The sequence below is a fragment of the Agelaius phoeniceus genome, chromosome 14 (genome assembly GCF_051311805.1).
Source record: "Agelaius phoeniceus isolate bAgePho1 chromosome 14, bAgePho1.hap1, whole genome shotgun sequence".
NCBI classification, from domain to species: Eukaryota; Metazoa; Chordata; class Aves; order Passeriformes; family Icteridae; genus Agelaius; species Agelaius phoeniceus.
Window position 1 is genome coordinate 15,664,517 of NC_135278.1, and position 21,504 is coordinate 15,686,020.

Below are 21,504 nucleotides of genomic sequence, written 5' to 3' on the forward strand. Positions count from 1 at the left end.
CAAGAGTTTTTGGAGCAGTCACCACTAATTTACAATCTACAATTTACAGACATGTTTCTCTTTAGGCACTGACAATGAATTTGCCAGTATTTACTGCAGGACATAGAAGAACAAAAAGGTTGTGCATTTCTTAATGGTAAAATAAAAGAAATAAGAAAAATTTAATAAACTGAAAAAAAAAATTTCACTGGAATTGCATCCTTTAGTCATGCTATCTATTGTGAGATTATCTATTGTGCAAATGTGTAGCAGTATTACAGATTTAGTGAGTTTAACAGTTCCTGTTGTCTCACATTAAAGTATTCTCCTATTATATTAAAAATCTCTCTCCAGAAAGATCTCGCACTGACTTTAAATGGGAGGAACACTGCACACAGGCATGGATAGCTTTATTCCACTGTCCAGAGGAGAAACCAAACAGATTTCATATAAACAGTGAAAAACAAGTTTATAACCCCAGACAGAAGCTGTCCCAAAGGCTGGATTTTCATTACAGTAAGTGCTGGATTTAAGATGAGAACGTTCCTATTCCAAGGAACTTATTACTTAAATAGAGACTTTATTTTTTTTTTTTTTTTTAATACAGCATGCCTGAGTTAGAAAGAACAATGTGTCCAGGAAGGAGAGCCTGAAATTCAGCAGAGACTTCCTGATTTGCAGGTTCAGTGCCTTATGCAACCTGCCAGCCTGATCCTAAATTTTCACTTATTGCAGGAAGTAAACCACACTACTATTGCTCTTTACTAAAAGCAGTATTGTAAAAAGAGTTAAAGCATTACTTACACCTTTTTATACTGACAGAATCACTAATTAGTATTATAAATATTATATAATACATAAAAGTATAGCAACTATATTTTCTCTGAGCAGGGGGAAAACCCCATGTTCTCTGATAAAGAGTATTATTTGTTACTGCCATGCCTTAAAGTCCACATCTGCAAACTGAAGCTCTGAGTATTTTACACTCCACTCTGTCAGTTCAATTCTCCATCACACATCTCCAAAGGCTGTTAAAAAGAACAACCACAGAGCCATCCCAAAGCCATCCCCAACCTCAGGCTAAGGAATAACCTTGTCAAAAAGATCCAACCTTAATTACGATTCCTTAAAAACCCAGATATGCCCCATGCGTTTCTAAAGCAGAAAAAACTGGGGAAATCAGACCCAAGCTGCCCTCTCCCACCCAAATTTTTCCAATAAACAGAATTAACAAGGTGTTGAAGGTACCATCCCACTCCTAAAATAGTTTGTGCCCCAGGACCACACGTGAGAGCTGCTGGATGAACCGGGGTTACTTTGAGCAAGATTAAGGCAAGGAGAGATTTAACAGAAGCTCAGTTACAACCTGAGCTCTGCAGGGACCACCCCTGCTCCATAAGTCATCTGTTCCCCACTAAATCCATGTTTTGATTAAAATCCTGGAAATCATTTCTAACGGCCCCCAAGGGAATTAGGCCACAGCATCTTGTGGGAAGTTTGGCTTCCAGCCAGGAGGGCAACACAGCCTTGAGCCTGAAAATGTTCCTCATGATTTACCCAAGAAATGGGCTCGAATATTCTAAATACTGAGAACTCACCTGAAAATGTCCTTCATGACTTACCCAAGAAATAAGCTCAAGTATTTTGACTATTCAGAGCCTGATCCAGGGGTGGCTTTGACCCAGGTGAGGTCTGTGACCCCAGGAAAGCTTCTTGGAATAGAAACTTTCTCATCTTAAATCCAGCACTTACTGTAATGAAAATCCAGCCTTTGGGACAGCTTCTGTCTGGGGTTATAAACTTGTTTTTCACTGTTTATGAAATCTGTTTGGTTTCTCCTCTGGACAGTGGAATAAAGCTAATCCATGCCTGTCTGCAGTGTTCCTCCCATTTAAAGTCAGTGTGAGATCTTTCTGGAGAGAGATTTTTAATATAATAGGAAAATACTTTAATATGGAGTCAGAGACCCCATATTTGACCTCACCAAAATTCCAGCTCAGCTCCAGACACCAGGACAAGGCTCCCACGCTCTGCTCCAAGCGTTTGCTTGGATTACAGGAGGATTTTTAATTTACTATTAACGCTCATCTCTCAGGCCAGAGACCTCAACTCTCCTAAAATTCTCCCTGGAGGAGGGCTAAGATTGGGATGGAATCCCTCATTTCCCAGACACCAAAACCCCTAAAATCACCCAGAACCAGCAGCTCCAACCCACCCGGGCCACGGGAGCCCTGCCCCAGGGATGTGATCGATTTTCACCCCGGCTCACCCCGGCTCTGGATCGGGTTGCTGGGGGAGCGTGCCAGGAAAGCCATCACACAATTGTCCCCTGCCCTCCAGGATTGTTTTCCAGCCTGAAACTCCATCCCTCAGGATTCCTGTGCCCACCCTCCAGGCTTACACCCACGCTTTTCCAGGCTCCCTGCTGCTCCTCCCAAAAGAAACTCCACTGGGAAGAGCTGGGCAGAAAAGCTCTGCCAGTGCCCAGAGTGCATTAATTTGATTTGAGCTGTTTTTTAGTATTATGCTCACGTTAAGGCCGTGCTTGCCTTCAGAATTATTCATTTAGGAGGCCTGTAAAATTGGCAATAACAGTTTCTAGAATGCAAACATGACATGACTTTTAGATAAATATTTTCCTTTGCTGTTTTAGTTCTTTTATGGCTTTTCTGTTATTGCCAGAGAAGCAGAGTTGAATCCTAAGTACTTGTGTGCTGCTTCCTAAGTGACCAGTCCCATAAACCAAAATCCAGGAGTTCCTGAAAAGTCCCATTCCTGTCCTAATCCCAATCCTGCTTCTACAAATGTTCAGAAAACTGAGCACCTCAAAGGACTGAGCCATTAAGGTGCTTCATTCTTATTTCAGCTTAAAAAATAAAGGGATTAGGAATTTTCTAACTGCAAAAATGTTGTTACAAAAAAAAAAAAAAAAAAGAGAGAGAGAAAATAAAAAGAATTAAACATAAAATATCTTTCTTTCCACCTGTTAGGAAGGTGACACTTTCTAGAATAAGCCAAGGTGCTCGTTGTAACATCTTAATGCTAAACAAAGCAAAAAAATTCAAGCTTAGAAAAAGCCTTTATTAAATGCAATTTTATAATGGGCTTGTTTTAAATATGATTTTCCAAGTGTAAAACTGTGAATTTAAAATATTCTGGGTTTTTTTAAGCCTTGAAGCAAACCAGTTTATTTACACATTAACCATGTACTATGGAAATTCTATATCCAAATGGTTCTCTAAATCACTTGGAAGCTATGGAAGCAACAGACACCACAGTCCATGGAAAAGAAATCCAAAAAAACTTCTGCCCAGAGGCACAAGACAGAGAACAAGCCCTTGTGTGTGCCTGGAATTCTCTCTTGGACCTGGACTGGTCAGCAAAAAGGCAGCTGGAATTCCCACCTGGAAGTACCACAGAGCTGGGCAGATGAAACAAAGAGTTTCCAAGTGTGCCAAGGTTTGCCAGCTGGGAACTGCAAGTTCCTACAGGGAGCTGCACCCTCTCCCATGGCTCTGAAACCCAGGAGAAGGAGCTGCATAACTGAGCACAGCTGCTCTCCATTGGGACACGTTTGTCTTGAAGTGGAAGGTAAAACTGAAGGCATTTGATGATAATTTTTTTTCCTTGAAAATAAAAAAGTTCTGCCCATTTACCAGATTCCAGGGGAAAAGCTCTGGAAAAGTTTGGAAGCAACCCAGAGGAATGGCTGCTGTGTGTGCAGACACGTTCCCTCCAACAGGAACACATCATTCCACAGCACCTTGTTCATCCCAGTCCCTCCCTCCAGCCAGGAACACCCAGCTCATGGCAAGGAATAAATATTAAAGTATTTTAAAAGCTTTTTTTAGAATCTGCCAGTGAGGACCAGGAAATTGGGGAATTTAAGAGCACCCTGAGCTTGGCTGCTCTGCTTTGTCCTGTGCCATGTGTGTCCAAACCTGGATGAAACCTCCTGGGGTTGAGCCAGGAAAGCACCAAAACAGAGCAGGGTGATACCTCCATGAATTTGGGAGCATTATGGGATGGCAGACACACACTGCTGGTAGGAGACAGAGGTGATCCAAAAACTCCTTCCCAAATGCTTGAATTCTGCATCTCCACTGATTTATTTACTTTAAACTCAGCTCAGGGAGGGCAATCATGCAGACTATGAAAACCAAGAGCAGCCAGGCCATTTCCAGGAGAGGCTCCCTACCATGAGACAGCTCAGAGCAGTCAGCTGCTGCCTAATCCAACAAAACAGGAGGAAAATCAGCATTTCACAGGGGGAACAAACAGGAGTTTGCTCCCAGGTTTCTGCAGGCTCCAAGGAAGCAAAGGCTGATTTTCCACCAGCTCTGGTCTGCTGGATGCAGCACAAACAGGCCTCTCTCATTTAACAACCCTCTTAAACCAGGACTTCAAAACCAAGCAGAAAACCCCAGCAAAAGCAAAGGATTTCTTCAAACTGGAGCAGATTAAGCAAACACTGAGCAAGGAGGAATTATTTTGATACAGCAGCTGCAGACTTTTCCTTGCACAACACCAGAGGTTGGGGCTGTAACACTTTAGCTGAGCACTGGGTCAAATTAGGCTGGTTAGAACAGGTTATGCTTAAACCCAGGGCTAAAACACACCAATAAATGACTGCAATTACCACAGCTGAGCAGTCTCGTGGCATCAGACCATGTGCATTTTTTTAGTTCATGGAAAATGCAAAGGAAAAATGCAAGTGTGAGATCATCCCCATGAGGCTGGAGCAGGACCACTTCCCTCAGCCTGGGTGACTGGCCAGGACCAGCACAGAATCACTGCCACAGCTCAGCTGATGGCTGGCAGTGACACTGAAATCATTCCTTTCTGTACCTGAGCTTTGAATATTGATTTGTAAATCAATGAACCTGCTGGAAGTTTGGGGATGGAATCACATTTTTATGGAACTGCCTAAGTAGAAATTATCAGTTTTGAAGAACCTAAGGATGATAGTTTATGTAAGTTTTTATCAAGTTTATATTTTAAGAAATCCAGGTATTAAAAAGCAAAATGACAATTTACAATACACCAAAAGGCTGTTCACATATCTTCCAAATCTGAATAGTTCCTCTAAATCATTCTCACCCCTCACGCTGAAATGGACAAAAATACACACCTGGGTAACCAGATTAAAGCTTTTTCAAGCAGGATCTGCTTAAAACCAACATGAACATCTTGCAAGTCCTTCAGGAGCATAAAACTCCTCCCATGCAAACACTAAACTGCCTTCCCTCCTGACTGGAAATGACAAACTCAAGTGACACCAATGGGCACTTTCATACCTCAGTCAGCAGAACTGAAAGCAAATTATTCCCATGGAAGAGATATTAATGCTCAAGTTATTTAATAAAGGGCATGAAAGAGCAGATGAAAAAACTTCATCTGAATTTATAAACCTGGAATTAACCTGGTTAAATGCTTTCCTTCCCAAAACACCTGTACAGATCCAGGGAATGCAGCTTGATTATCACTTCTTTCTTTATCTCTTGTATGAAATCCATCTGCTGATCATGTTTTCCTCCTCAAGGTTTTGACAGATTCCCTTCTGCTTTTCCAGATCAGTTCCCTGACCTGACCAGTTCCAGGAGAAGGAACTCAGTTCCATGATCTCCAATTAAAACCCCAGGATCTGAGCAAGGCACTACCAGAATGCTATCACCCACTCCAGCTGCTCTCTACACAGGAAATGCATTTGGCTAAAAACAGAATTTACTTTCTTTATCCAAAGCCAATTATGCAATTCTCTCCAAGAGAAAACTTCCAGCTAAGTGGGTGAAGGGAGAAGAAAGAGTAAGAAATGTGAAAATAGAGATAAGGCTGCCACCTTACAAAATCAATAATGTTCCTGTGGAAGGTGAAACTCTTCTTACCTCAAGAATCAATCAGTTCCTCCTTCCCTAATTCATTTTTTCCATTTGATAAGAAGTTGTCCAAAACTTTCTTCCAGAAAAAAAAAGAGTCCTAAGTTGAGAGGTCTGTCATATACATTAATTTCAATTTAAAGTGTAACTTAAGACTAAATCAGAAAATAAACACTTCATAAAACTCTGGGACAATCCTAAATTCTGTGTAATTACCGTTATCACTCTCCTGACTTGGAATTCCTCCTGGTGAGAGTTCCAGTGCCTGCTGCAGAGTGAGCAATGTGTGCTGTCCTCAGGCTTCTTTCTGCAGGCAAAAAAACCACATTTTCATGTTAGTGCCCTGGCAAACATGAAATCCAAAGAAAAACAAGCTGCAGGGAACACCAGAGATCCATGGAAAGAGCAGGAGCCAGGAGGGGCAGGCAGTGGTGACTCCACTGGGGAGTTCTTTGGATGTAACTGATTTATTTAGTTACCTACTATATACCTGTTCTACTGCTCTGCATGGCAATAAAACCAGAAAAATCAGGTTCCAAACATACCCAAATTGAAACTGGCATGCACACATTTCCCCTCTGATAAGGGGAATAAAAAGACATAAATTGTACATAAAGCTGGAAATACAATCCCAGTTTGCTGTTATGGGGCAGCACAGCTTTATTCTAGAAACTGCTCCACTAAAGATGCTCCAGCAGAAGGAAATGAACAGCTCCAAGAGTCATTAAACTACTTCAGATGTTGTATTTAATAATGTAAAAATCACCTTTCTCAAGCTGCATCCAGCACTAAAACACTTCCTAAAATATTTGCACACTGAGCCCTCTTTTGGCTCTCCAAACACAGGAATGTTTTGCAGGGATCAGTCAATCCCCAGTATTGTTCTTTACAGAACTATTAAGATTGGAAAAGGTGTCCAAGATCATTAATTTCAACCAGTGCCCATCCCCACCTTGTCACAGCCCAGAGCTCTGAGTGCCACCTCCTGTCCTTCCCTGGGCACCTCCAGGGATGGGAACTCCAAACCTCCCTGGACATCCCCTGCCAATGCCTGACCACTCTTTCCATGGAGAAATTCCTGCTGAATCTCTAAAGATAAGGCCCAGGCAGGTGCAGAGTGTTCTGCAGTTTTACAGGAACGCTCCAAAAAAATCTGAGTCCTGGTGGCTCCTCAGGCTGCCTGGAGGAGCTCCCACACAGCAATCCCTTGCCATTGTCACCAAAAAGGTGACACTGTCTTCAGGTCACACTGATGACATCACCTGAAGATGCTTCTGAAGTCACAACCTAACAAATGTTCCTCCCAAGCTACTTTAAACGAGACACTGGAAAAATATTGAATATAAAGCATCAGGCCCCAGAGTGAATCTTGGGCAAAGGGAGGCATTTTCCACATCAATCAAGATCCTGGGAACAAGGGGAGATTTACATTAGGATTGAAAGGGCCCAAGGGCTGGGAGCCAGTGGTCTGTCTGTGCTGGTCAATACACAGACAGGATTGTGTTAGCACCACTGAAAGAATAAATTATCGCTGCTTTTACAATAAGCTCTTCAAGAATGCAATAAAGAGTTCAGTGTGTGCTCCTCACTCAGGAATCCAAAACTTTTCAGTGAAGGTCTGGCTTGCAGCAAAGATAACAGCTGAAAACCAACCATCTTGACCTTGGGAAGCTTCATGACAATGTGCTAAAAACAGGTGAAAAAATGCACAGGTTCCTGCTTCCACATCCCCCAGCCTTGAGCAACCCCAGGTTTAAATACTGAGAGTTCAGACCTGATGCTTTCAGACAGACCAAAATTAGAAGTGAAAAATGTAATTTTTTTCCCTCAAGCCTCTTGCCTGTTGCAGGATTACTAACACTGAAGTTTTCTCATCTGCTTTCAGAGATAATTTTAAAATTCTTCTCTGATTCAATGAAATCATGACAGGAAATTAAGAAAATATGGAACCAGGGAAAGAATTCTTACAATATTTCATAGCAGCTCTTGACTTTGATGAACAATATTATAAGAATGTCTTCCCAGTCATGTATTTCCTTCTAAATCTGACAAGTTTCCCAATTGTGGAAATAGCAAGTCACCAAATAAAAATGCTGCTCTTTCAAGCTTAAAAGATAAATTTTAATTTGCATGAAATTCACCCAAGGCCAGGCAGAACGGGAGCAGAATACTGGAATTTTTCCTGTCTGCACACTCCATATGAAATATTTGTTTTTTTGAGGACTCACCAAACCTTTCCTAAAAATAACCATAAAAGATGACAATTGTTGGCAGGGGTGGGACAAGCCCCACAGTTAACAGGATGCCAATGCCAACCTCCAAAAACGACAGCCAAAAGGTCAGGAAAAGAGTTATACAGAACATTTCTATCCAGATTTGGTGTCAGTGCAACATCAAAGAGAGATGCAGCTTGTGATCAAGGCTTGTGGCAGGAAATGGATTTGTGTAGACAAAGTTATCTTTATTCTCTCTCAAGGTGAATCCACCAGGAGTTATTGTTTTAAACCATTCTAACATCCAATTCCTCAAAACCACTGAAGAAAATGAACCACCAAATCACCACCAGAAATCAGCTGTCCCAAGAGAAGAGCAGGGCAAGGTGGCATTTGTGCACAAGGAGCTGAAATTGTTCCACTGCATTGTCAAAGTGCTGCTTCATTCCAGCTGAAGCCAAGTTTTCCAAAAACTTGCTGCAACAATCCTGAGCTACAGCTGAGTGAATAACTTGTAAGAGCTTGCTCCAGGAGCTGTGTGAGCCATCAGTCCCAGCCCTGTTTATCCACAGCCCCATGAAGGATCCCAAACAGAGATCTGGGATCCAGTGAATCAGTTCAGCTCTCTAGAAAACAAGATTTATTTGATCCCAGCTGAGAACAAAAGATTCCCAGACAACAACAGCGCTCCAAGACTTTCCAAGATTTGGAAACAGGAAGGTAAAAAGCCCAAAGAGAGAGGAGAGTGTAATAGCTGGCTGCTTTTCAACACCCATGATCACACACTGAGCCCTGAGAAAGTCAACATCTTTCCTATTTTACCACCTTATCCTCTTTCACAAATTACATAAACCAAGGGAAGGAATGCGAGTGTGGGAAGCAACTCAGGCTGTGCTTACTTACACAGATACTGAACCAAACACAAAGTACTTTCTTCTACACTGCATCTTAACTCCAAGGTCAATTTATTGGCTTAAAATACAGAGAGGATGCTTCCCTGGTTCAAATGCTAATCTGAGGCTCAGGAAATCTAGATTCAATTCCCTGCCTCACCACATACTTCCTGTGCGACCTTGGGCCATAAATATTTCGGTGCCTCAGTCTTTCCATCTGTGACTGAGACAGTATTTCCCTATTGAAGGCAGTGCTGTAAAGATAAATACATTAGGAAAACATCAGGAATCACATACGTGCAGCGAGCTCTTGGGGAACTTATCTGTGTGTCAATATTCCCAATCAGGCAGCAGGGACAGCAAGGAAGGGCTGCCAAAGTGAAAAAAATTAACTAGCACGGGACAGATAGGAGACGAAGTAGCAGCAGAATGGACAGAAACTGACACCTCTATTATTAATTACAGAAAATTTCCATCATTCCAACCAAGTTTTGAACAGAAATGAAACTCAGAAACCAGCTGGGCAAGCTGCTGAAGGGAGCAAATACACCTGCCAGCAATGCATTATTGCCCTGTTTTTGGAGATTATCACACAAAACACTTCAGATTTGAGGTGGCAGAGGGCCTGCTGAGTCTGGGGCCAGAGAATCCCTGGGGACTGTCCCCGAAGGGAAATCCTCGCTGCTGAAGTCCCCAGCCCTTTGTGAGACACACAAACACGAGAGTGACCCCAGTGGGGTCCCCACTGTCGCTGCCCCAAGGCGGAGAGGGGGACACAGCGGGAAGGGGGAGGGCAAAAGATGGTGAGCAGGCAGGCAGGGGCTGACAGGAGTGACCTCCCCCTGCCCCGAGCCCAGGAGGACGCGGGGGAGGTGTCTGGGACCGAAGCTGCGGAGCAGCCAAGGGGAACAACTACAAGGCTACGTGGCATTCGCAGGCAGCGGCTGCCGGGGAGGGAGCACGGGGGGGCGGCCAGGGGGGACCTGGGGGGGACGACTGCACATCGCAGCCCCTCCTGCCCCGCGGAGCAGGAGGACAAGGAGAGAAAAGGGAAAGGAGGAGATGGAGATTCCGAGCGCTGGGGAGCGGAGCGGGAGCGGGCAGGGGGAAGCGCGACCCGCGGCGCGGGCTGGCATTAACCCCATCCGGGCGGGCTCAGCCCCCGCTCGGCCCGGCACGGTCCGGCCCCCGAGCACTGGGAGTCCCTTTAGGAGCGGCTCCCCAGAACCGCTGTCCCCGAACCCGCCGGGTCTCCTGGGGGGATGCCCGCGCTCCGCAGGGCAGCGCACCCGGACAGACCCCGGCCGTCTGTCCCGGACACCCTGAATCCTGCCTGCCCCGCACCCCGGGCACTCCAACCCACACCGGGCACCCCATCCCATCCCACCCCATTCCATTCCATCCCATCCTAGACACCCCATCCCATCCCGCTCACCCCATCCCACCCCATGTCCCGGGACATCGGATCTCCCTGGATTCTGCCCCCACCTGCCCCTTGCGCCACGTCCACCCCGAACGCGTCCCACAGGCAGGGCTGTCCCCCGCCTCAGAACACCCTTCCCGTCCCCGGGGTCCCGCCTGTCCCTCCGGCCGCCCCCGCCCGGCTCCGCGCCGCCTCCCGCCCTCCGCTCCGCGGGGCTCCGCTCCCGGCACTGCCCACCGCGCTCCGGCTGGGCACCGCCGCTCTGCACCGCCCCGGGGAGCAGCGGAGCCCGGGGAAGGAGCCGCGGGGAGCGGGCGGCGGCGGTGCCCGTGCGCTCCCCCCAGCACTGACCGTGTGCCCCGCGGGCTCCGCCGCTTCAGCGCCCGCCGCCCGCCCGCGCCGCCATCATGGAATGCGCGCACCGCGCCTGCGCCGCCGCCGGCCGGGGGCGGGCGGGCGCGCCAACCACAGCCCGCGCGGCTCCGCGGCTGCCGGACACGGCGCCCGCCGAAAGCTGCGCGGGGGGGCGGCCTTGGCGGGCCGGGCTGGTGGCACCTGGGGGCGGGTGACGTGTCTGGGCACTGTCTGTCCCTGCCGGACACCGCCGCCACCCCCGGGCACTGCCCGTCACCTCTGGGCACTGTCCCTTGGGCACTGTCTGATCCCCCGGTCGCTGTCTGTCCCCCTCGGGCACTGCACTGTCACCCCAAGCACTGTCCCCATGTCCCTGTCCCCCCCGGGCACTGCACTGTCATCCTGGGACACTGTCTCCATGTCACTGTCTGCCCCCCTTGGCCAATGTCACCCCCAGGCACTGTTTGTCACCCCAGTGCTCCACCTGTGTCACCAAACCTGTCCGGCCCCCTCAGGGGTCTCCAGTCTCCATCCCCCGTGCCACGACAAGGATGAGTGGGAGGTTTTCCGCTTTGGACATTGCACCCCACAGTTTGAGGGTCACAGCGTGTCCCTGACCCAAAAACTGCGAACTGAACCCTAAAACTGTGTCACACCACAAAACCTTTAATGGTGACAGAGTGAAAGTGAGGGGACGATCCCGACTGAGTGGGCAAAGGGACGAGGAAGGAGAGGCTCCATCACTGGTTGTGCCAGGGGAGGTTTAGTTGGATATTAAGGACAATTTCCTCATGGAAATCATTGTCCAGCACTGGCACAGCCTGTCAGGGACGCTCATCCTGCACACAGACCTCATCCCTGCAGGGATTTACGATCCCTGTGGATGTGGCACTTGGGGACGTGGGTTAGTGGTGGCCTTGGCAGTGCTGAGGAATGGTTGGACTCCATGGGGGTCTTTTCCCCATGAATATTCCTGCTATTCCATGATCCTGCGTCTCCTGACAGGCAGCTCCATTCCCATGTTCAGCCTCAGAGCAGCCCAAGCCCTGCTGCAAAGAGGATCAAGGGCAGGGGTTGAAAAAATCCCTCCTGGGCTGCAGAGCCCCTCTGGCACATCCATTTTTTCTTCATGGCAAATAATGTACCAATTAATCTTACACTCTACACCTTATTTCCACCAGGCAGTTTACACCAATATATTTTCATTAATGTGTTTTAAAAAATGTGCCTCAAACTTGCTTAAAGCAGCGATTTCAGAGATATTCTGTGTGGAATTCAGCTCCATGTGGATGTAAAATAAATGTGACAGCTGTGCTTTTATACAAGCCCCACTAAACTGTGGATCACAGCAGAAAAAGGTCACACTTGACATTTATATGCAATATAATAAATGTGTATATATAATCTATATAATGGACATAGAAAGACTAACCTTTTAAAATGAATGGGCTTATGTTTACCCCCAGATTGATCTTAGATGTGTTCATAATGAATATAGAAAATGTTATGATGAATAGAAGAAATTGTTCCTTAATGTCAGAGAATTTCTCTCTGGAAGGGGTTGATTTGCCAGAACGAACACCCTGTGCTGGACAGGACTAAAATAAATTCCCATCCATCTTTTTAAACAATCAGGTCCTGGTTAGAAAGGCCAGAAGAGGTGGTGGCTGCTGAATTTTTAAGCAATTAATAGGTTACCCTGTTAAATAAAGGCCAAAACAACTCTCAGTGTAACTTTACCATTAATTTTACTCATATAGGCCCATAAAATGATGAATATATTTCCTTCTAATTGGGAGCAAATGGTGAAAGAACATAAAATCTGTTGCATCTGAAAAGCAAAATTTTATAGCTGAACCCACAGCAAATTCCAGGTGGAAAGGGCAGGAGAAACCTTTTCCTCTTAACAAGATAATTGGTAAAAATCTCTGCACTGAAATTGCTCTCCTTTCTACCCCTTCCACAAGTTTTCCTGCACATGTGTGACTCCTGGCCTGATTCTCTTCCCTGTGGAATAGTCTGGATCAGCACATCCCATGTTTTATTATGGTTGATAAGAAACTATAAATTTTCCTATAAACTAGATTGAAACCTTCAGACAAAGATTTAGGGGAAAAATATTCTGCTCTTTTGTTTTGAGTCTCACCATGCTTTTGTCCCTGATATTAAACTCTGAATTTCACCGATGGCCCCAAATGGAATTCTTTAATTCCAGCTCCCATTCAGGTCTGGGAACACCTCAGGAAAGGTGGAAGACCAGACCAGCACAGGATTCAGTGAGTGCAGACCTGCTTTGGGAACAAAAATTTGGTTAATAATTTCACCTTTGAGAGAATTCCTGGAATCTTCAGCACTCCATCTCAGGAATCTTAGAACTCCACAGGCTCTACCTAATCTGCAGTGCCCTGGGGATTTCATTCTGAAGTGAAATATTTGGGCTTAATTTTTGGGAGATCTCCTGAAAGTGACCCACCAGATGGGATTTGGAAATCTGAAGCACTCTGCACTAAATGAACTTTGCTGCTGAAAGCAGAGATTCAAGGACTGTTTTGACTTCCCAGGCTCGGTATTTATCCACTGCCAGCTAAACCTCACAAGTTGTGACTAGAGGTGGCTGTGATCCCCCGTGGTGATGTCCTGTGCCTGATATCCAGAATAAAGGAGGTCCTTGGGAGGGAATGCTGAGCATTCTTTGCTCTGAAAGCTCCTGGACTCCCCCCCCAGCTTTGATAAGGACAAGAATTCTTTTGTAGGTAATAATGCAGTGCAGAAAAATCCTTTTCCTTTGAATCAATATTTTCTCCTTAAATTTCCATTTTAAATGGATCTTATATCCTAACAAGGTCATTCCAGCAAAGTGGTGGAGAAACTTCAAGGGGTTCACAACTCGTTCCCAGTGAGACTTGATGAAATATCTCAAAGCTGCCCACACCCCACAGGCTCCAGGCTCCTTTCAAACTCCAAGTGCCACAGCTATTCCCACTCCACGGAAAAGAAATGACCCAATGTTTGCTGCCTACACCCAGCATGACAGTGAGGGAAAGCTGTTTTTTACAGCTGGGCTGGAAAGGGAGAGGCGGGATGTTCCAGACGGAAAAGCCGCACGGGAGGAATATTTGGCACGAGGAGCACGGTGACCAAACTGCCTGGGAGGAAGGTCTGATCAAATGGGTCAGGAATTACATGGAACAAGGCTGAGGGCAGCTTTTACTCCATTTTGAAATTCCTGGAGAGCCACAAGGACCGTGCGAGGACAGCGGGCTCCGCACACGGAGCTGGATGGGGAAAAGTTGGATTTTGAGGAAATTTTTGCCCAGATTGTCCTTTCAGTCTGGAGAGGAAGAGGGCACTGGGTTGGGGGTGGATCCAGGCTTGGGAAAGAGGAATTAAAAATAGCAGAATATAACATCAAAGAACACTTGGCAAAAGGAAAGGGAAAGAGAAAAGAAATGGGAAGTGGAAATGAGTCAGGAGGGAGGAAAGAGAGGACAAATGGGAAGAAATCTGGGCTTATAAAGGAAGGGAAGGCTCTGAAATGGAAAAAAAAACATTGGAAAAGAGGGGAATTGAGGAGATTCTGTCTTAACAAAACAATGGCAAGAGGCAGTGCCAAAAGCATGATCATTCTTCCACTAGAAAATTTGGAATTGCAATTTCATTTTTTTAATTTGCTGATTCAACTGCTCTAGGTGAGTTAATAAAAATAAAGGGGCAGGGGGAAAGAAAAATATTTAAAAAATGGAAAAGAAAACCCTTTGACAGAGAGGGGAGAAAAGAAAGATAAGAGGAATATTGCAGTTACAACATATCCCAGTCTGAACGCGGGTTGGGGAGCTTGAATAACAAAAACCTGGATGCACACCCCCCTCCACACCAACACCCCACTTATGAGGGGGATTAGCAGCCATCCTGGAGTTTCAGCTCCAGCCCATAATAAAAATGTTTGTTTTTCCATCCTTGGACTGCAATAATAACGGTTCTGGTTATTTGAACTCGTGTCCAGCAAAGCCTCCCCTCTCCTGCCTTCGCTGGGAGCTGCGAGCGCGGGCTCGGGACTTGGAACGCGTTCCCTTGGCCTTCCCTGGCTCCACACAAACTCCTGCTGCCTGCACTCCAGGAGGGAGCAGGGCAGCACAGCCTGGCAAGCAAACCTCCCTCAAGCAGCACTTTGCAGGGAGCTGTGCTGGGATGTGCAGGAGGGAACAGCGGGGCTGGAGCGGATTCTGCAGCCGTGTGCGCTGGCACCGCTCCCTCCACACCCGGAGCGTTCTCCCCAGCTGTGGGGTCTGCTCCACAGGGAGCAAACCTTGCCTGGGGGTTCGGGGGGCAGCACGATGGGAGAAGCCTGGAGGGCATCAGGAGAGGGTTTTCCTCAAAGGTCCCACACCTGCTCCTCTGTGGGTGCCCTCATCCCTGTTCCACAGAGTCGCAGAATCCTGGGATGGTTTGGGAAGGGACCTTAAAACCCATCCAGTTCCACCCCCTGCCAATGGCAGGGACACCTTCCTCTCTCACAGGCTGATCCAAGCCCCATCCAAGTGCTGTTTCTTTGATGTTGAAGCACAGAAGCAAATCAACACCAGCAGAAATGCTTTAGGGTTATTGAACACCCACTAAACAAACAGGTGACACTGGCAGAGGCACAGGGCGGTGACCAGTCACTAAAATGGAGTCATTTTAAATGAAAAAACTACACCAAGTTTGGAGATTTTCTTCTGGGTTCAGTAGTATTTTCAGAACTCTCTGGCCTCAGTGGTTTTCAGTTCTGGTGGCGCCTTATAGCAAAAAAAGATGTATGAAAAAGAAAATGCAGGTGTTTGTATCAGTATGGACAGGCCAGCACAGAAGGCAGGGAAGCCTGGCAGGGGATGGCAATGCAGGTGGACACCACATTTTGCTGTCTGTGCTTCTTTCTCCAAGCAGGACCCAGAACCCTTCAAGAACCCTCACTCCAGACCAGGAATCCTGGCACAGACCTGCTCCCATAAAACCCCTCTGAACATCAGCCCCAAATCCACAAACCTGCTGGCACAAAGTCACCACAAAAACCCAACCAAAAGCCCTCTGCAGCCCACAACAAACACTGCTGGTGTTTATGGCTGCTGGAGGTGGCGAGGGATGAAGTTCAGTGCTGGGGAACACCTGGTTTATGATTCCTTCACTCGTTATGGGGCAGAGCCCATGAGCAAACACTGCATGTCCTGACCTTGAGCTGCTCCCACACCTCCCTCTGCCCCATCCTGCAGGCTGCCAGCACAACAGGGGCTCTTTGGAAAAGGGAATTAATTAAAACCTGGCCCACTGAAGATCTTTCTGTGAGCAGGGAGGAAAAGCTGAGCTCACCCCCATCCCTCTGCCATGCAGGAGGGAGGGCTGGAGCTCCCACCTTGCCACTGGATACCTGAAAATGGTAAAATCCTGGAGTGGGGAAGTTGTTCCTCACTTCTGTGAGCCCCAGTCTGGAGCTGCTGTCACCACCATGTGAGGAGAAGGCCGTGGAACACCTGCCTGGTCTCTCCCACCTTCTGCAAGGTCTTTCTGCTCCGTTTCTCCTCAGTTTATTCAGCAAGGGCCCTGATAGGAATCAAACATCTCATTTCAGTCCAGTTCCAACCACTGGCTCTGTTTAGCCATAAATCTGTAACTCTTGCCCCAAGCCAAGAAGCAAACAAGACAGAAAAAAGAAAACCCAAATCCAAACAGGCTGAAGAACTCTGTGCCTCAGGAAATTGTTGGGAATGAGCAGGTCCAAGCAGAGGCCTTGGGAAGCAACGTGGGCACCTGCTGGGGCTTCTGCTCCAGAGCAGAATGTTCAGCTGGAGAAAACAGGATCTCCTTGTGGGATGGAGCCCATCCTGCCTCCCTCCCTCCCTCCCTGGTGTTGCAGCATCCCCAGAGCCCAGGGAACGCTCAGGAGCAGGGGCAGAGCTGCTGCCAGGTGGGTACAGGGACAGTTCTCCAGCTGACCCCATCACAGGCACCCCAGGGCTGGGTCAGGTCTGCTCACCTGGGACTGTGCTCACATCTCCAAGGAAATCAAAGCAACCATCATTTAAACATGTTGGAGCTGGAAATGCTTGTCCTTGCTCTGGTGATGAAAGGAGGAAGCCAAAATAAGTTCATTTCTAAGGCTCTTCTAAATCAGAGTGAAGCTGTTGAACAAACCATCTCCAATGTGCTTTCCTGCTGCTCTGCATGAAGAGAACATGCCCAGGATGCTGCAGAAGCACCTGAATCCTGTGGTTTTATCCCAAAGAGGGGAATTCACTTCCTGGGCTGGGCAGGGGCTCATTTCCCTGCATGGATTTCAGCTGAGAAAAGTCTTTGGAGAGCAGAACAGGCACCACAGCCAATGTCTGGGGAACAGAGAGGAGGGGAAGGACAAAAAAAAAAGAAAATAAAGAGGGAAGAAAGCAAGCAGAATAAATCTGAATTGTAACAAAATTACAGCCTGTATTGAAATCTCCACATTTGGAATTGATTTTTTTTCCATCAGACAAAAGGCTGAGTTCAGTTGTTGAAACGCTGATTTCTTTTTTAACTTCTTCTGAAGGGCACATCCAGGGGAGATGCAGGTGAGCCCTCAGCAGTGGAGGACTGATAAAACCTGAAATATTCCTGTGTCAGGTGTAATGTGATGCTCATCCCTTTGTTTGGGCTCTTTCCTTCCTGCTGGGCACTTGGAGCAGGTTTCCTGCCTTTGCACAGGTTCACTTGTTTTTCTGGCTGCTGCCCTTGTTTTAACTCCCCCCACCTCACTTTTAGGGCATGCAAACCCTTTTCCCTTCACATTGGCACCAAAATTTCCCTGTGCACAGAAGGTTTGATGTCCACCCCTGGGCTGAGAGTGCTGGAAGCTGCAGCACCTTTGGGAAAAGCTGCCTGTGCTCCCTGATCTCCCTGCTCCCTGTCCACATGGGACTTCAATTGTTTCCCTCCAGTTCTCCATTGTCTCTCTTCAGAGCTCTATTTCTCTCCTATCTGGCATTTTCCTCCCTGTCCCCAAACAACCTCTTTTACTTGCTTTCTCCTACAATAAGCCCATTCCTCGTGATTGTTTCCATTCCCTTTTTTGTTTTATTTTTTATTTTTCACTTGATGGAGGCCTGGGGGCCCTTGCTCTGTGCTGGGGTCTCCTCTTACAGCCTGTCTCCTCTTACAACTCCCTTTCCCATCAGATCAGTGTCCTCAGCACTGCAGAAGGGACTCTCCCCACCCCAATGAGCATTTTCTAGCTGATAGATTTTATATCAGTGCAGAGCTATGAATCAGGTCTGGGATGCAAATAAGAAGCAGGCACATGGCATGAGGCACTTGGGAGCACTTCAGGCTAAAGAGAAAAAAATAAAACCAACCCACCCAGCAAAAGGCAGAGATGCAGCTGTGAAGAATTCGAATATTGGCTCCTCCAGGGAACCTCCACGTTGTATCCATTACTGAAATCGACTTATTTGTTTGGGGCTAATGATCTCCAGTTTGAGATTGGCATGGATCTGGCTTCCCACCCTCAGAGGGAAGGTCCAAGCACTGATATTCCATGGGAGGTGGTGGCACAAGGAGCATTTCTCAGCTGGCAGAGCAGATCTCTGGGAGAGAACCTTCAAGTGGAATTATCGAGGACACTTTAGGAGAGAAAGTAGAAAAAATCCCCAAACTGGCCCCTTCCCACCTTCCCCATCTTCTCTTGCAATGAAAAATCCTCCTCACTGCTTTCCCTGCTGCTGTGCCTGGTGCTGGAGGCTGCTGGGAGTGGGGGATTTCAGGGAGCCCTTCCAAAGGCTCCACTCCAGGAGTGCTGGCTTTGCCATTTCCCTGCTCTGGAAAAGGGGCTGGAGGCTCCAGAGGCTGCAAATGGGGCCTGGAGCAGCTGCCAGCTGAGCTCATCCATGGGATTGAGGTGGGGATGGATGTGGGGATTGTCTGTGACACTCCAGCAGTGGATTTTCCAATCACTGTGAGAAAAGCAGAAGGAATGAAGAGGGGTGAAAGTGGAGTATGGAGCTGTGACATTTCCTGGGATGTGCCTTGAGGCTGTCTCTGCAGGGCAGTGCTCCTGGTCACCACCCCAGTGCTCATCCTGAGCTGGTGGGGAGCTCAGGGTGAACTTCCCTGCTGGAGAAGGAGGTGGAGAATGGCCTGGTGCTCCAGCATCAACCCCTGCCCCTCTGCCCCACTGACACACCAGGAATAAATCTCTTCCCACTTGCCTGGGCAGTCAGGGGTCCCCACTTGTTGGGGGTGAGATAAGGGGTGAGATAAGCATGACAGGATGAGGATAGATTTATGTTAGAGCTGTGAGAGGGGGGTGAGCAGCTCCTGTGTGCCAGGAAGGGATTTGGGACCCCTGATCCCACAGTTCCTCTGCCTTGGAGAGGGATGGGGTGGCCGAACCCCAGCAGTGGCACTGCGCCATTCCCACCTCCTGAGACCAAGTGTTTGAAGCACCTCCTTCAATAAAAAGCTTGGAATGGCTCTCTTTGGTCTTAATCATGCTCAACATTTCTACTGGAGCTGAGGGAAAGCCTCCAGACACGGAATATTTAATATTTGTACCTGTGAGTGGCCCCCTGTGACCGGTCACCCTGCAGAGCCACCAAATCCTTCCCCCAGTGACACGTGGGGGCTCGGTGTCTGTTCCAGCAGTTTCTCCAGAAATAAACCCACGTTTTGAGAGAACTACAGGACCCTTGTTTCATAAAGACATGAAGCAATCTCCTTTTCACTTCCCCTCTTTGCTGTTACTTCATCCTTTCTCCCCCAGCGGTGCCAGCAGCGTCCCCGGGCAGCGCGTGTGGGACATGAGCAGGGCTGGCCTTTTGTCACAGTGGCACTCAGGGAGCTCTGTTAACCCCTGCCCTTATCAAAGCTTACTGGGCTTTAAAATCCTCCTTCTGATGGACAAAATGCTGTCAGTGCCTCCTCAGGGGGCCCTGACCCCTTTAGCTTTAAGAGAGGGGACAGAAAACGCCTCACCAGCATCAGGGTCTTGCTCAGTGTTGCCTTTTCACCACTGCCCCTGGTCTTCCTATTTATGTACTTCTATATAAAATCCATCAAAAACCATCAATAAAAGGCTTTAAATATAAATCCCTCCATCCAAAAGGAGTCTAAACTGTGTTTGTGTGAGCTGGGATGGCAAAGGTGATTAAGGGAAAAGCCCCTGAACTTTAACATAAAATAGAAATAAACAAAAATATTCCCTAATTTACTACAGCCCAAAATCTCCTCCCTCTCCCTACAACTCCTGCAGTTTGTAGTGACCTAATCCTTGTAGTTTGGATAAAGAGCTGGTATTTTATAGAAATTTCAATCTTCCAAGGAAAGAAGGGGCTGAAGAATTTACATATTTTTTTCTTGTAACTGAATTAAATTTGGGATTGAAACTTCAGCTTTAACTTTTCATTATCGCTCTCCTTGGTTCACAGGGGGGCAGTATTTTCCTGGCTGTGTTGTTTTTCTAGGTCTTACAGACAATAAACCATATTTCTACTTTTCCCACCTTCCTTCTCAAAGTCATTTTAGCCACAAATTGTGCCCTCCCTGAGTATGAAGGGTAAGAGCTGCCTCCTCCACCAGCAGCCCTTGGTGGAGCACAGTTGTTTCAGAGGAACATCCAGTAGAAATAAACAGGGAAAAATCAAAATATACAGCTCTGCTGAGGGGTCAGTGCTGGGGGAGGAGGCCACGAGCTCGGGCACCTCTCTGGAAGCTGTGGAGGCTGTGCCTGAGTTTACACAAACTCAGGGTAATATTGGATATTTGCTGGGGTTGTTTCACCAGCAGGATTCCCACCATGAGAGAGAGTTATCATAATTAGACATTTAATTTGAGTTGAATCATTGGTGCCACTCTCTGTGGCTCTGGAGGCTCCTGCTCAGCCCTGCCCAGTGGCTCCAGTCTCCTCTGCCATGTGCAGATGCACCAGAGACATTTGCTGACCCTCAGAACAACCTCAGATTCTATTGATTAGTTTTAGTTTTAATTACAGTGGCAGCAAACTCGACCATCAGCTGGTGTTAGTGGCACAATTTGGATCTGACCAGATAGGTCCTAGAAGGATGTGAACAGATGGATCTCAGGAGGATCTGAACAGATGGAGGGATCCCAGGAGGATCCAGCCCAGGAGCTGAGGATGTGCAGGACTGTCCCCCAGGGCTTTGACATCCGTTCCTCAGCACCTCTGTTCCATTAGTTCACATCCTTGAGGGCTCTTTTTCCTCCCACAGGATATGATTAACCCTGACTGGGCTCATCACACTGCAAACCCAGAGGAAAATCCACCTGAGCTCAGCCTCTGCCCCCCTGGAGTCCTGCCCTCCCCAAGGGCTCTCAGCCCTGCTCCAGTCTCTTCTCTGGAGCTGGGGACCACAAGCCCTTCCCCAGAGGTGAGGATGCTGCTCCAGGTTGGTGGGGAAGCTGCTGCCCTGCCTGTCCCACCTGGGAAATGAGGAGGAGCCCGGAGCAGCTCTGGAGTCCTGTGAACCTCTGGCACAGTGGTTCAGGGGGATGGAGGACGTGGGGAGGGTGGGAGGAGATGCTGCTGACAGGAGGCAGTGGCTCAAGGCCAGTGTGGGGGAACTTCTCATTCCATTTTCCTTGAAAATTCGTGGTGAAAGGGCAGTGCAGCATTTTCCAGCCCTCACTCACGTAAGCAGCTTCCTGCCATGAGTAACGTGGGGAGGACAGGGCAGAGAGAAGGGGCTGTCTCAGGGTTACTCAGAAAGGAAATAAAACCTCTCTGATCCTGGGGCATCCTGGGACAGATG

The 21,504-nt window shown here is 47.6% G+C and overlaps 1 protein-coding gene across 1 annotated transcript in view; it reads right to left on the reverse strand.

The window, feature by feature from the left end:
* Positions 1-10,812, reverse strand: part of LOC129125725 (fibronectin type-III domain-containing protein 3a-like) — a 39,756-nt gene extending 28,944 nt beyond the window's left edge. The window contains exons 1-2 of the mRNA XM_054641316.2: positions 10,736-10,812; positions 6,072-6,162 (exon numbers count right to left, since the gene is read on the reverse strand). The gene's annotated coding sequence lies outside the window, so the exon portion shown is untranslated. The remainder of the gene's footprint in view (positions 1-6,071; positions 6,163-10,735) is intronic.
* Between the last annotated feature and the right edge of the window lie 10,692 nt (positions 10,813-21,504).